This window comes from Cupressus sempervirens, chromosome 7 (genome assembly GCF_028749045.1).
Source record: "Cupressus sempervirens isolate cs-2001-9-10 chromosome 7, ASM2874904v1, whole genome shotgun sequence".
NCBI lineage: Eukaryota > Viridiplantae > Streptophyta > Pinopsida > Cupressales > Cupressaceae > Cupressus > Cupressus sempervirens.
The window spans coordinates 374,561,243-374,573,001 of NC_143124.1; positions in this window are offsets into that span (position 1 = coordinate 374,561,243).

Sequence of the window (11,759 nt, forward strand, 5' to 3'; positions counted from 1 at the left end):
TGGTCATTTCTTAGCCAAAATTACTAGAATGAAGATAATGAGGGCTGGCTATTATTGGCCAACCCTATTCAATGGCTATTACAAGTGGGTGAGGAAATGTGAGAAATGTGCTTTCTTCTTAGGAAAGCAAAGATTAGCTGCCCTTCCTCTTCATCCCATCCAAGTTGACCAATCATTTTCTCAATGAGGTTTGGATTTTATTGGCCCAATAAATCCACCCTCTAGTACTGGTCACAAATGGATCTTGGAAGCCACAGACTACTTCACAAGGTGGAGATAGGTAGTGACTTTGAAAGATGTAACAAAAGCTTTAATGGTTGAATTCCTTGATGGAATTGTAACCATATTTGGTGTTCCATAAACTATCATATCAGATAATGTCAAATCTTTTGTTGGAGATCATATATGCTCTTGGGTTCTAGAACATGGGATATATTTGAGAACTTCCTCAAATTATTATCCCCAAGGGAATGGCTTCACTTAATCCTTCAATAAGGACCTCATTAGAATCATGAAGATGAAAATTGAAGATAACTAGAGGTGTTATCATTCAAAGCTAAGAACTACCCATTGGGATGTTAGAATAACACCCAAGAGAGCAATTAGGAACTCACCTTTCATGCTGGTATATGGAAGGGAAGCCAAGCTTCCTATTTCACCTGAGTTCTCCTCTCTTGAGATAGCTCATCAGTTGGATTTAGAGGAGAATGATCCCATGACAATCAAATTAGCAAAACTAATTGAATTAGAAGAAAAGAGACAACATGCTATGCATACACTTGAGGCTCGACAACAATAGGTCAAAATAATTTTTGAGAAGAAGGCTATTACTACAATTATTAGAGAGGGAGACCTTGTCCTCAAGTGGGATGTAGATAGAGCTAAACCTGCTAGGGACTCCAAATTTGATGCTATGTGGAGTGGTCCTTATGTTATTACCAGTTGTAAAGAGGCCAATGCTTTTCAACTATCTAGGCCTAATGGTGATGCTCTGCCAATTCCACTAAATGGAATTCACCTCAAGCCTTACTTTTAAATAAGGTTAAGGTTTTTTTGTACATATTAGAATAGTTTCTTTTTTTTAATAAGTGCATAGGAACATGCTTCTTTGTAGGAGATAAAAAAGTTTTGAAGTTTTATAGTTGCAGAGAAGAAGTAGAGTTTGTGGTTTTAGACATTGTAAAGGGTTAATTTTTTTGTTTGTGGTTTCAACATCCCCTCTAAATCACCAAAATTGTTAGCCATTTTTGCCCCATCCAAAAAATTTGAATTTTCAAAGTTGCAGCCATGGCCAATGTGCAAGTTTTACTTTTAAAATATATCTAACATGAAAAATATAATATGGACATGTAAAAACCTTAGTCAAACCTTTTATATCCCTAAGTCTGAATGTTTTCATATTTGCATGTTATATCCTTCTAACAATCCAAGTTATGATCTTGTGATTTTTTGGTGTTTTTTTGGACTACTAGGTACAACAAGGCCTAATACTAGGATTAAGAGGACTGATCCGAATCTAAGGGCTAGCTACTTTCTATGATTAACTCAAAAAGCTTCAGATCTAGTTCCAACTTCAATAGAATCACCAAGATTCTCTACTCTTCAAGCTCTAAAAAGCCTGGGTGGGTGCACCTCAAGGATATATGGTTGTATAACTAATTAGTTGAAAATTTTCTCACAATTCATTTAATTGATACTTTTCATTTCTAGATCTATCCCTTTTAAGCATAAAATTGTCACATATCTTCTATAATTTACAACTAATCCTTGATAGTAGCAACTAACAATGACATTCAAGGGATTGCTGAAAATAAGTGTTGATCAGTAGTTTAACTCTCCATACAATAAAGTAAAATGGATTTGATTTTATATTTTATTCCTAATGCAACCCTATGATTTCTTAAACATGCAATTGAATGTATGATTAGTGCCCTATCAATTGGGATTCAGAGTCTACCCAGAAAATATTTTTGAACTAATTAATTGTATTGCAATTTTCTTATCAACAATTGTCCCTAGACCCATTCTTATGAATATCATTGCTATATAACTAGAAACCCTATCAATTTACTGAAGCATTTACTTAATTCCTTGAGCTAAAAGCAACAAAAAATTGATATACAACCTATCCTAGTTGCACTAAATTGCATAAAAGTTGTTTACACAATCCTAACATAATGAGTACATAACAATGGAGACAAAATTTAGAAACAAAAATATGATAGAACTTCCTTGCTTGTATTAATTAAACATAATGCTTGTAAAACTATAAAAAATTCAAGATAAAATAAAAAATCATTTAATGTTCACTTGTATTCTCAAATTTATAAGAGAATACATCACAAGGTTTTTATAGAAGACTTACTCGACTGATTACAACAATACCATAATGCTCAAAATTATATGAAATTTGGACCTCTTCTACTCATCTTGGAAATCATTTTATAAGAAGGATTTCTATAAGATTTATATGAGAGAACACTTGTCAAAGCATGATTGGAAAACAAAATATTTAAATAGTTACATCACAAATATCCTTTATACTTGTAAAAACTCTAAGATGCAGTTGCAAGACTAGCAGGTGGCATTCATTAATAGTTGTTTCTTTTCAAAAAATTTGATTTGTCTTCACCCCATGTCACCATCAAGGCCCTTTTCCTCTATTCTTTGAATCTTTAACTATATGTTAACTACATCTTCTAACTATATCAATCACTACTAGAAGATGGAAAAGCCCTGATATCTACAATCAACTCCCATATGGTGATATCTGTGTCCATATATGGTCAAGTGCTATTTTTTATTATTTTAACTCATCTAAATATTTTGTCTACTTGGAATTTGTCATAGCTCTAACCTCCACATTCACTTTAGACATGTTTATTTCTATCCTGTAAAGCATATCAATCATGTCATAAACTATTGTAATAGTAACTTTATTGCTACAATAAGACAAAAACTTGGGGTGATAAAAAATGTTATCAAAAGAAGGTGACCACTCTACCCAATCTTTTAATTTTCCTTCACCATCTAAAATTATAGGCACACAACTTGGTATACTTGTAGCTATTTTCTTCATCTTATTTTGGATCTGCTGTAACTTGCCATTAAAGAAAGTATTTAAATCTTTCACTTTATGAATCATTTTCTTGATTCTTACAATGATGACCTTTGGAAAGTCTTCCTTATGTGGCACAAAAGGGATTAATCTATCAAAGAATTACATGTAGGAGCCCCATTTATTTAAAAGTGGATTTAGAAAACCAATAGCCTTTGAAAATTTGTACTTAGCTCCCTCTAATGCTAAATAACTACCATGCACATTTTGGGAGATTATTTTCAATCCATTTGTACTTAGCTCCCTCTAATGTTCTCATCTCTACATCCTTGCTTGCTTCTAAATCTTCCTCATCAATTTCCATGGCATGGCCTTGTACCTCCCTTGTCTCAATCATTTGCTCTTCTATCTACAAACCTTTCTCATGGAGTTCATTAGGAACTCTAATAGATTTCTTTAATTATTCCACTTCCATCTCCAACTTAATAGTGTTTTCCTATAAGACAAAAGTATTCTTCATCTCCTCCTCATAACTCCTTCTTGTTCCAATAATTTTTTCATATGTTTTCTCAAGTTGGGCTTGAAGAGTATCCATCTTTTTCTTACTCATTAATGTTACCAAAGTATGCATCCCAAATACCTGGTCATTGGAAGTTGACTACAAATGCCAATATATAACATTTCCCCTAGGGGATTCTTTGATTTCCATGAGAGTGGGCTTATCATCCTCTAGAGCTAAACACCAAATTGCCATTGTTTGGGCATCTATATTGCACCATAATCCCATCATCTCCCTATACTAATTCTCATCCTCAAATGAGACTAATTTTTCTTGCCTTCTTATTTGATCTAGCAAAAAAGAAGAGCTCTGATCCCAACCTAGGAAGATAATCATTCTACTCCTAGTTACCATATCTTTTGCCTCTTAAGCATTAAGGGTTTCACTAGCAGGATCATACTCCTATAGATTTTAAACCAAACTAGCAATTACTTTATCTAAGTTTCTAGGCTTCATCTATAATTTCAATTCATTACTTTTTATGTAAAATAAGAAGTTTATGAATTCATCTAACTTTATAAAATTTTCATCACTCATAAAATCCCTAGCTCCAATGATTCTATCATTGATCATTTGAGCTTCTAGCTACAAATTCTTTATTCTTTGCTCATTTTTAGATGCCTAAGATATTAAGATTCTTCTTCTAATATCATCAAAGTATTTTCTCCCCTTTGGAAAAATTTGGAGAGCCTTTTGCTGAGCCTTATCTATTATTTCTACCATTTTCTGCTTCTTATGTATTTGTTCTACCCATGCAAAACTCTCAAGAACATCTTCTCCAAGCTGGTCATCTTCAGACTGATCTTCTTCATTAGATACCTCCACTATGTATTTATCATCAAAATAGTCTAGGTCAATCTTCTTTTTGACTGCCTCTTGGACTTGAGATACCAACTCATCAAAGTTCTCTACACATTTATCCAATCTGACCCAATATTCTCCATGAGGAAAAAACCCTTTAAAAGATTCTCCTGCCTTTCTAATCTCATGTTCATAACCAACAATATCTTTGAACTTAATAATTCTTTCCCTACAAACATCCTCACTCAACACATCAACAATAACATTTTCTTCCCACATAGGCTTTGTAGGGGGAAGATTATATCCTCTCATACTTTTCAAGGCATGCCTAACTACATTACAAGGGTCATAAGTTTTGACTAACCTAATTGTCATTTTATAATTGTCCAAAAATGAACTATTCTGCTTAATGGTATTTTTGCAAATTGCAATGTCTCCTACCTTAGTACATTTGCATATAAATGTTCCCTTCTTGACACCTTTTCCTAAGTATTCCCTATTCAAAGAAATCAATTGCCAAAATATTTCTACCAACTTAGCCTCTAAGAAACATATTTAGGAAAAATATGGGGTGGCTGCAAACATCCAAAAATTCTTATAATAGTATATTCTTCAAATAAGAAAACACTACCCCAATCATGTGCTAATTGTTTTGCAACATCAAAAACAATTTAGGTTTAACAATTTTCCTAATATTTCTAGGGACTCTTTCAATTACACATCCTATCATTTTCAAAACTAGATGAACAAAATCGTTAGAGAAAAAGATAAAATTTGAATATGGGTAGTACATTTTCCATACCCATGTCTATCGTTGCACTAGAAACCTCTCTACCCACTCTTGTGTAGACTCAAAGAAGCTCTAGTCAAATATGGCAGCATTCTTGTACAAGATAAGGTGCATGATCAAGGAGTAGTGATGAAACTTGAAATCCTTTAGCTCTCCTTACTAGGCAACAATGATTTCCTTATGAATACTCTCAAAGATGTATTCTACAAAATAATATCCAACATAATGATTTAGGTCTTGAATATTCATAGCCATAAAATAATGTGTCCCTGAAGTATTCATGGTTCCATCTAAACCTAGGGCTTTATCATTCCCAAACATAATATTTTAAAAGTACCTTTGAAAGAAATCCAAGGGTATAATCTTCTCAATATCTCTCTTCTTTGGAATCTCTCCTATATTCTAATTCACGTTGGGAATGTGTTTGGTCATATTTTTACCCATATTAAATCTCTCATGTTTTATGAAATTCTCAATCAACTTTTCAATATCAATGGGCAATGACATAGGTTAACCCAAATTGAATGCATTTATGAATGTATCCTTATCTAGTACTAGAAAAAAACTTTTATCCTTTCCATGGAATGATTTATTAATAGGATTATAGCATTTGATTAATTCCTTGACTAGGTCCACATCTACAAACACTTCTAGCATGATCTATTTTCAAAAATTTCTCACCCAAGGGTTACATATTGGAAATTCTATCACTCTATTCTTGTAGAAAAATTAGAACAATTCATACCCATTTCTATTAGGGATGATTGCATTTCTGCATATTGCATATGGGTCTTTGAATGCAAGGTCATTAGAAATCTGAGCATTTGTTGAATTAGGAAAGATGTGTATCTATTCTTCTAGAAATGTGGTAGGAGCCTTTAATGGTGCAACTGGTTCTTCAATTACTTCCCATGAGATCAATTCACCTTCTCTTTGGGCCATTTCTACAAGTAATTTTCCTCATTCTATACACTAGATACTGAAAAACACTAGGAATCACTCTACAATTCAAAATTTACTCTAGAAACTTTGAGTAATTATGAAAATGATAAAGAAAACTTCTCTATCTTTCAAACTTTATGTGTTTCTACAATGGGAGTGTAGCATTAATGAAAATTAAAAACTCAACACACTTGAAAACTTGTCAATCCTCAAAAAGCTGGCAAAATCTTTTATTTTTTCATATTTTTGTACCTCTAGCTCATGTCCTTTTACCCAACTCAGATAATGGTCATTAGAACTATTTTCATGCATTAAAACTAGCAATTGTGATGATGCAAAAAAATAGCTCATCACCTCTTCACTACAACTTCCATGGTTTCCTTGATTTAGGTCATGACCAAGAAATTAAGGTTTTATTTCTAATGCTTCACACCCTCGCACTTGATCTTTCTTCTTGCTAATATTGGCTTACGATGTTGTGAACCTTATGTTTTTCATTTGATCATTACTTTGTAGCTACATTTTAACATACTTGTGTGATCACTGTGACCTTGCAAATACCCTTTCATTATATATCTCTCAACCTCACCAAGGTCTACCCCTTAGAAAATTTATGGCTACGATAATGCTTTAGATTTCACCTTATTGCTCCTTCACAAATTTGAAACCAAGCATTCATCTTAACTGTATGATGGTGCACTCAGGTAGCTAACATAACATTTTTTTACCTCATAACTTCACAACTTATTATTCTAATTTCTTATGAAAGCTTGTGAATGTGCACTTCACTATCAATCACCACTTTGTAGCTTAAAATGCTAGCATCATTTGGAACTGTGCAAGGGCACAATGTCAACTATAATCACAATAGATACTTTGTTTGCATGCTCACAACTCAACCTTTTCACTTTTGATTTTGACAAGTGAAGGCACGATCAATGTTTTATTTGAGTTTCATCTTACTTTTGTAGCTTCACATCTTAATTTAGGTTTTTACTTAAACTACATGTGACTATGCGATAGCCTTCAACTTAGCCACCCTCACCATTTCACAACTTGAATGCCTTAACTAAAATTAAACCTTATGAGAACATGATTACAAGCATTCACAACTTCACTTCTCGAACCCATGGTTCATTTATAATACTTGCGATGATGCACTAGTCTAAAACCTTAGCTCAACATTAACTCCTTGTACCTTTGCAGCTTATCCTTGACTATCTAACTAATCCTTTGTGATATTGCACTAACAATTTGTATTGACTATTTTCCTTTATTCATATAATCACAACTATTAGTGCCTTAAGTTGAAGTAAGCATGCGATCATGAATTTCTCTTTGCTTTGCCCTGTCACACCACACCTATCTTTGAAAATAGACTGCCTTGCCAGTTTGCAATGCTAAAAAGGAACATGGTAGAAAATAGTGTAATGTTGCACTTAACAAAGGTTTTGCATAGTCACAACTTATCAAACATAAAGCTTTCATGAAATATAAAATTAGAAGTATTTCAAAACTTAGGATAAGAGCACATGTATGGAAAAAAATAAAATCCTTTTAAAGATTAAAATTATATTTCATGAGCTTCAAATGATCAGAATAGAATAAAACTTCACCTAGGGTTTGTCTTAAGGGCTAACAAAAAATTCATAAACCCTAGCTTATTCAAAACATATTTCTTCTTGATTTTTTCAAAGGATCTTACATAAACTGGGTGAGTAAAAAATTAGGCCATCAATGATTCTATCTAGGGATTATAGATAACTTGTATCCATGCAAGAATGCAAAATTTCTGGCAGAAGTAGACAACACACTTGATACCAAAGTTGACAACTTTTTCAAGGTACACAACAAACCAAGTAGGAGATAAAACATAAGAAACAACAAGGAAAACTTTGTCTAAGGATGCACCAAGAATGAACAAGGATATACAAAATTTATACAAAATATAGGGAGACCTAAGCTACTATTCATGGAAAATAATAAGCATTTTTAGCAAAAATACCTCTTCAGTAATTATCCATGAACTGGTAGCTCAGGAATATCACCAGACAACTCTCTTACATAATAATCATCTTCTTCCTTGTTTCTATGAATCAAATAAGGACCAAGCTAGATGGGATCAAACTTTCCATGTTTACCCTTTTTTTCAAGCCTAGAATTCCATAATAATACCATCTCTTTAGTTTAGAATTTTCTTTCTGATGCTTTTCTATCATACAAATATTTCATCTTTGCTTGAAGCTTAGCATTCTATGCACATGCATCTCTCCTTGTTTCATCTAACTATAAAATATCATCCATTTTTAACTACATGTCATAAAAAATATCATTTTCATATACTTGGATGAATTTGTACATATCATTTAGATTATTTTAAGATAATATTTCTTGAAAACAATATACTAGATCAAAAGGTGTGCAACCAAAAGATTTTTTCATTGTAACCCTATCTTTCTCTAATGCTAGAGGCAATTTGGAATCCCAAGCCTTCTTTTTCTCTCCTAGAATCCTCTTAATGATTTTGATAGACTTTTTTTGCTCGAATCAACTTGACCATTACCCTGAGGATGGTAAGGTGATGATGTAGCATCAATAATGCCATACTTCTTGCAAAATTTCTTATATTCTTTTGATCTGAAGCACATAACATTATTAGTGACAATTTTCTATGGGCATCCAAATTTTACAATAATTTTATTCAATATGAAGTTGGTCACTACTTTAGTTGTTGCATTCTTAGTAGGAATTTCTTCTACCCATTTTGTAAAAAAATCAATAGAAACTAAAATTTATGAATGTCCACCACTAGATTTGCTTGTGATTTCTCCCATGAAGTCCATACCCCACTATTCAAAAGGTGCTTGCACTTCTACTGGCCTTGAAGGAAAGTTTCTAGAAAACTTAAGCTTTCCACTAAATCATTAGTATGCATCACATTTTCTCACCAATTCTTAATAATCCTTGAATAAGGTAGGCCATGAGAAGCTAGATCTAAGAATCTTGTGGGCTGTTGTTTTTGCCATATAATGCCCCTAACATATCCCCTCATGTATATGATTTAGAATCTTCTTTGATTTTTCCTTATTTACACATTTCAAAAGGACACCATCCATGTCTCTCCACCATAACACAATAATGTATCTAATAGCTTGTAAATTCAAGGCTCTTCTATGGTTTTTTGTAAACTTTGGTGGAGTTTTCATCTACTGTAAAAAGTATATCACATCTTTGTACCACTCATAGGTATCCATGTCACATATGTCACTTCTAGAACCATCATCCAACTAGTTAACATGATTTTACTCAAGATTATTTTATGCCATTAGCTTGGCAAGACCTTGACCTCTAACCATATTAGTAATCTGTACATCAATTTGAACTCTTGGATCCTATTGATCTATTTGCATCTTCTTCCTAAAAATTATTGTTGAGAGGATATCTTTCACTATAGAATTTTGAATGAATGCAATCACATTGGCTACCATCAAATAGCACCTAAATGTCTTTATTTCTTTAACCATGGCATATTCTTGCTTCTCATTTATATCATATTTAAGCTCAAAAACCCATAGAGACTTACTAAAAAATGTAATTGTTAGTGTAAATAATTATTATTTATACTTTACTTAAGTTTACTTAGGATAAATGCATTATTTTATTATTTATTAGTTAGACACCTAGGAGTATGTGTACTCATATGAGTTGGCTTGTTGACAACACAAGAGTTAGCAACTTTATTTTAGCACATGGTGTCTACAACAGTGGAGTTTGCATAATCAACTAAGTTGTCATGTAGACAACACAGTTGTTCACACTCTAATTAAGCACATGGTGTCTAAAATATAATTTTACATGACATACTTATGTAGGCTTATCCTCTCATCATCACACTAACTCCTATGGTCAATAATAGATAATCCACTCTTGGTGGACATGTGCTTAGTCGTGAGGCTTATCATATTGCTAACTCCTAGACATTCTAGAAGCATTCTAGAGGCCTTTATATAAAAACACTTCTAGTGTACATGTACATTAATTCATTCTCATATTATTATTATCATACATTATTTGGTTCATATTTTGCTAGTCTTGTGCTTCTTGATCTTGGCATTATTTTGACCTAAGGAAAATTCTTCATAGTATCATAGCTATATCAAATTCTTACAGTAATAGGTTGCTCAAATCCTTCTTCATTCTTGTGTAATAGGAAAACAACAACTGTATGAAAATAAGACAATGAAAAAACATGCATGGGCTTAGAATAATTAGGAGCTCTCAAAATAGGGGCATGCTTAATGAATCATTTTATTTCATTGAATTCCATGCTTGGCTCTTCACTCCATTTAATTTCTAATCCCTTCTTTAATATTTTTCAGATGGACCTATTTATTTTAGTAAAAAATGTAACAAACCTTCTGTGCAAAGTTAATCTAACACAATAATGACTGAATACCTTTCACATTCTTTGGTTTCTAAATTTTGTCAATTACTTCAACCCTCTCAAGATCTATTCTAACCCATTCCTTTCCAACCAAATGGCCAAGCAACTTATCCTCTGTAACATCAAATGCACATTTCTAGGATTCAAAGAAATGCCAAACTTTAGTAATATTATGAAAACTTACTATAAATGCATTTAATGATCATTAGCATCCTTTGAGTAAGTAGTCAAGTCATCTTGGTACACTACCAAGAATTTATCAATAATATCCTTAAAATCTACATCCATGGCCCTTTGGAAGGTGGCACCAACATTTGTTAAGCCAAAATGCATTCTTCTATACACATAGGTGCCCCAAGGTGTTGTGAATGTCATCTATATTACTTAGCTTCTTTGATAACCACTTGATTGTAACCTAAGAACCCATCCATCATGGACATAAGTTTTGATCCAATAACTCTGTATAGCATTGCTTCCATATTAGGTAAGCCATAATTTTCCTTTAATGAAGATATGTTTAGATTCCTGAAGTCTACACATAGTATTATATCTCCATTCTTTTTTTATAACAGGGACCAGATTCGACACCCAAGATGAATGTCTTATAGGCTTGATAATGCCAACATCTCTTAACTTTATTAGCTTTTCTTGCATCTTGGGTGCCAGGGTAGGATTTATTGGCCTTTTCTTTTGTCTAAAATGCCTGGCTCCCTCTTTCAATGACACATCATGCTGAAAGAAGTCCTCTCTATATGATTTCAAATCATCATAAGACCAAGCGCATACATGTCTATATTTTCTCAAAAGAATAATCAATTATTACTTGATTTTAGGGGCTAACTTCTTTCCAATATAAACCCTTTTGGATGCTTCATTTGTACCTAAGTTTATCTCTTCTAGATCCTTGGCACTAGATTCTTTATTGTCCATCTCTCATGACTGTCAAAGACAGTCTCTAAAAATACCAATCCCTTTAGGATCTTATTTTTTTTCAATTGTACAACCTCCTGTCCAAATGTAATATCTTTACCATCAACACTTTCAACATAGGCTATATAAGAAACTTTTTGTCCATGAAACTAGCCTCTACAATTCAAAAAAATTATGATATCTCTATCATCTTCAAAGACCTTCCAATTATGGACATTATCAAGAATTAATGGTC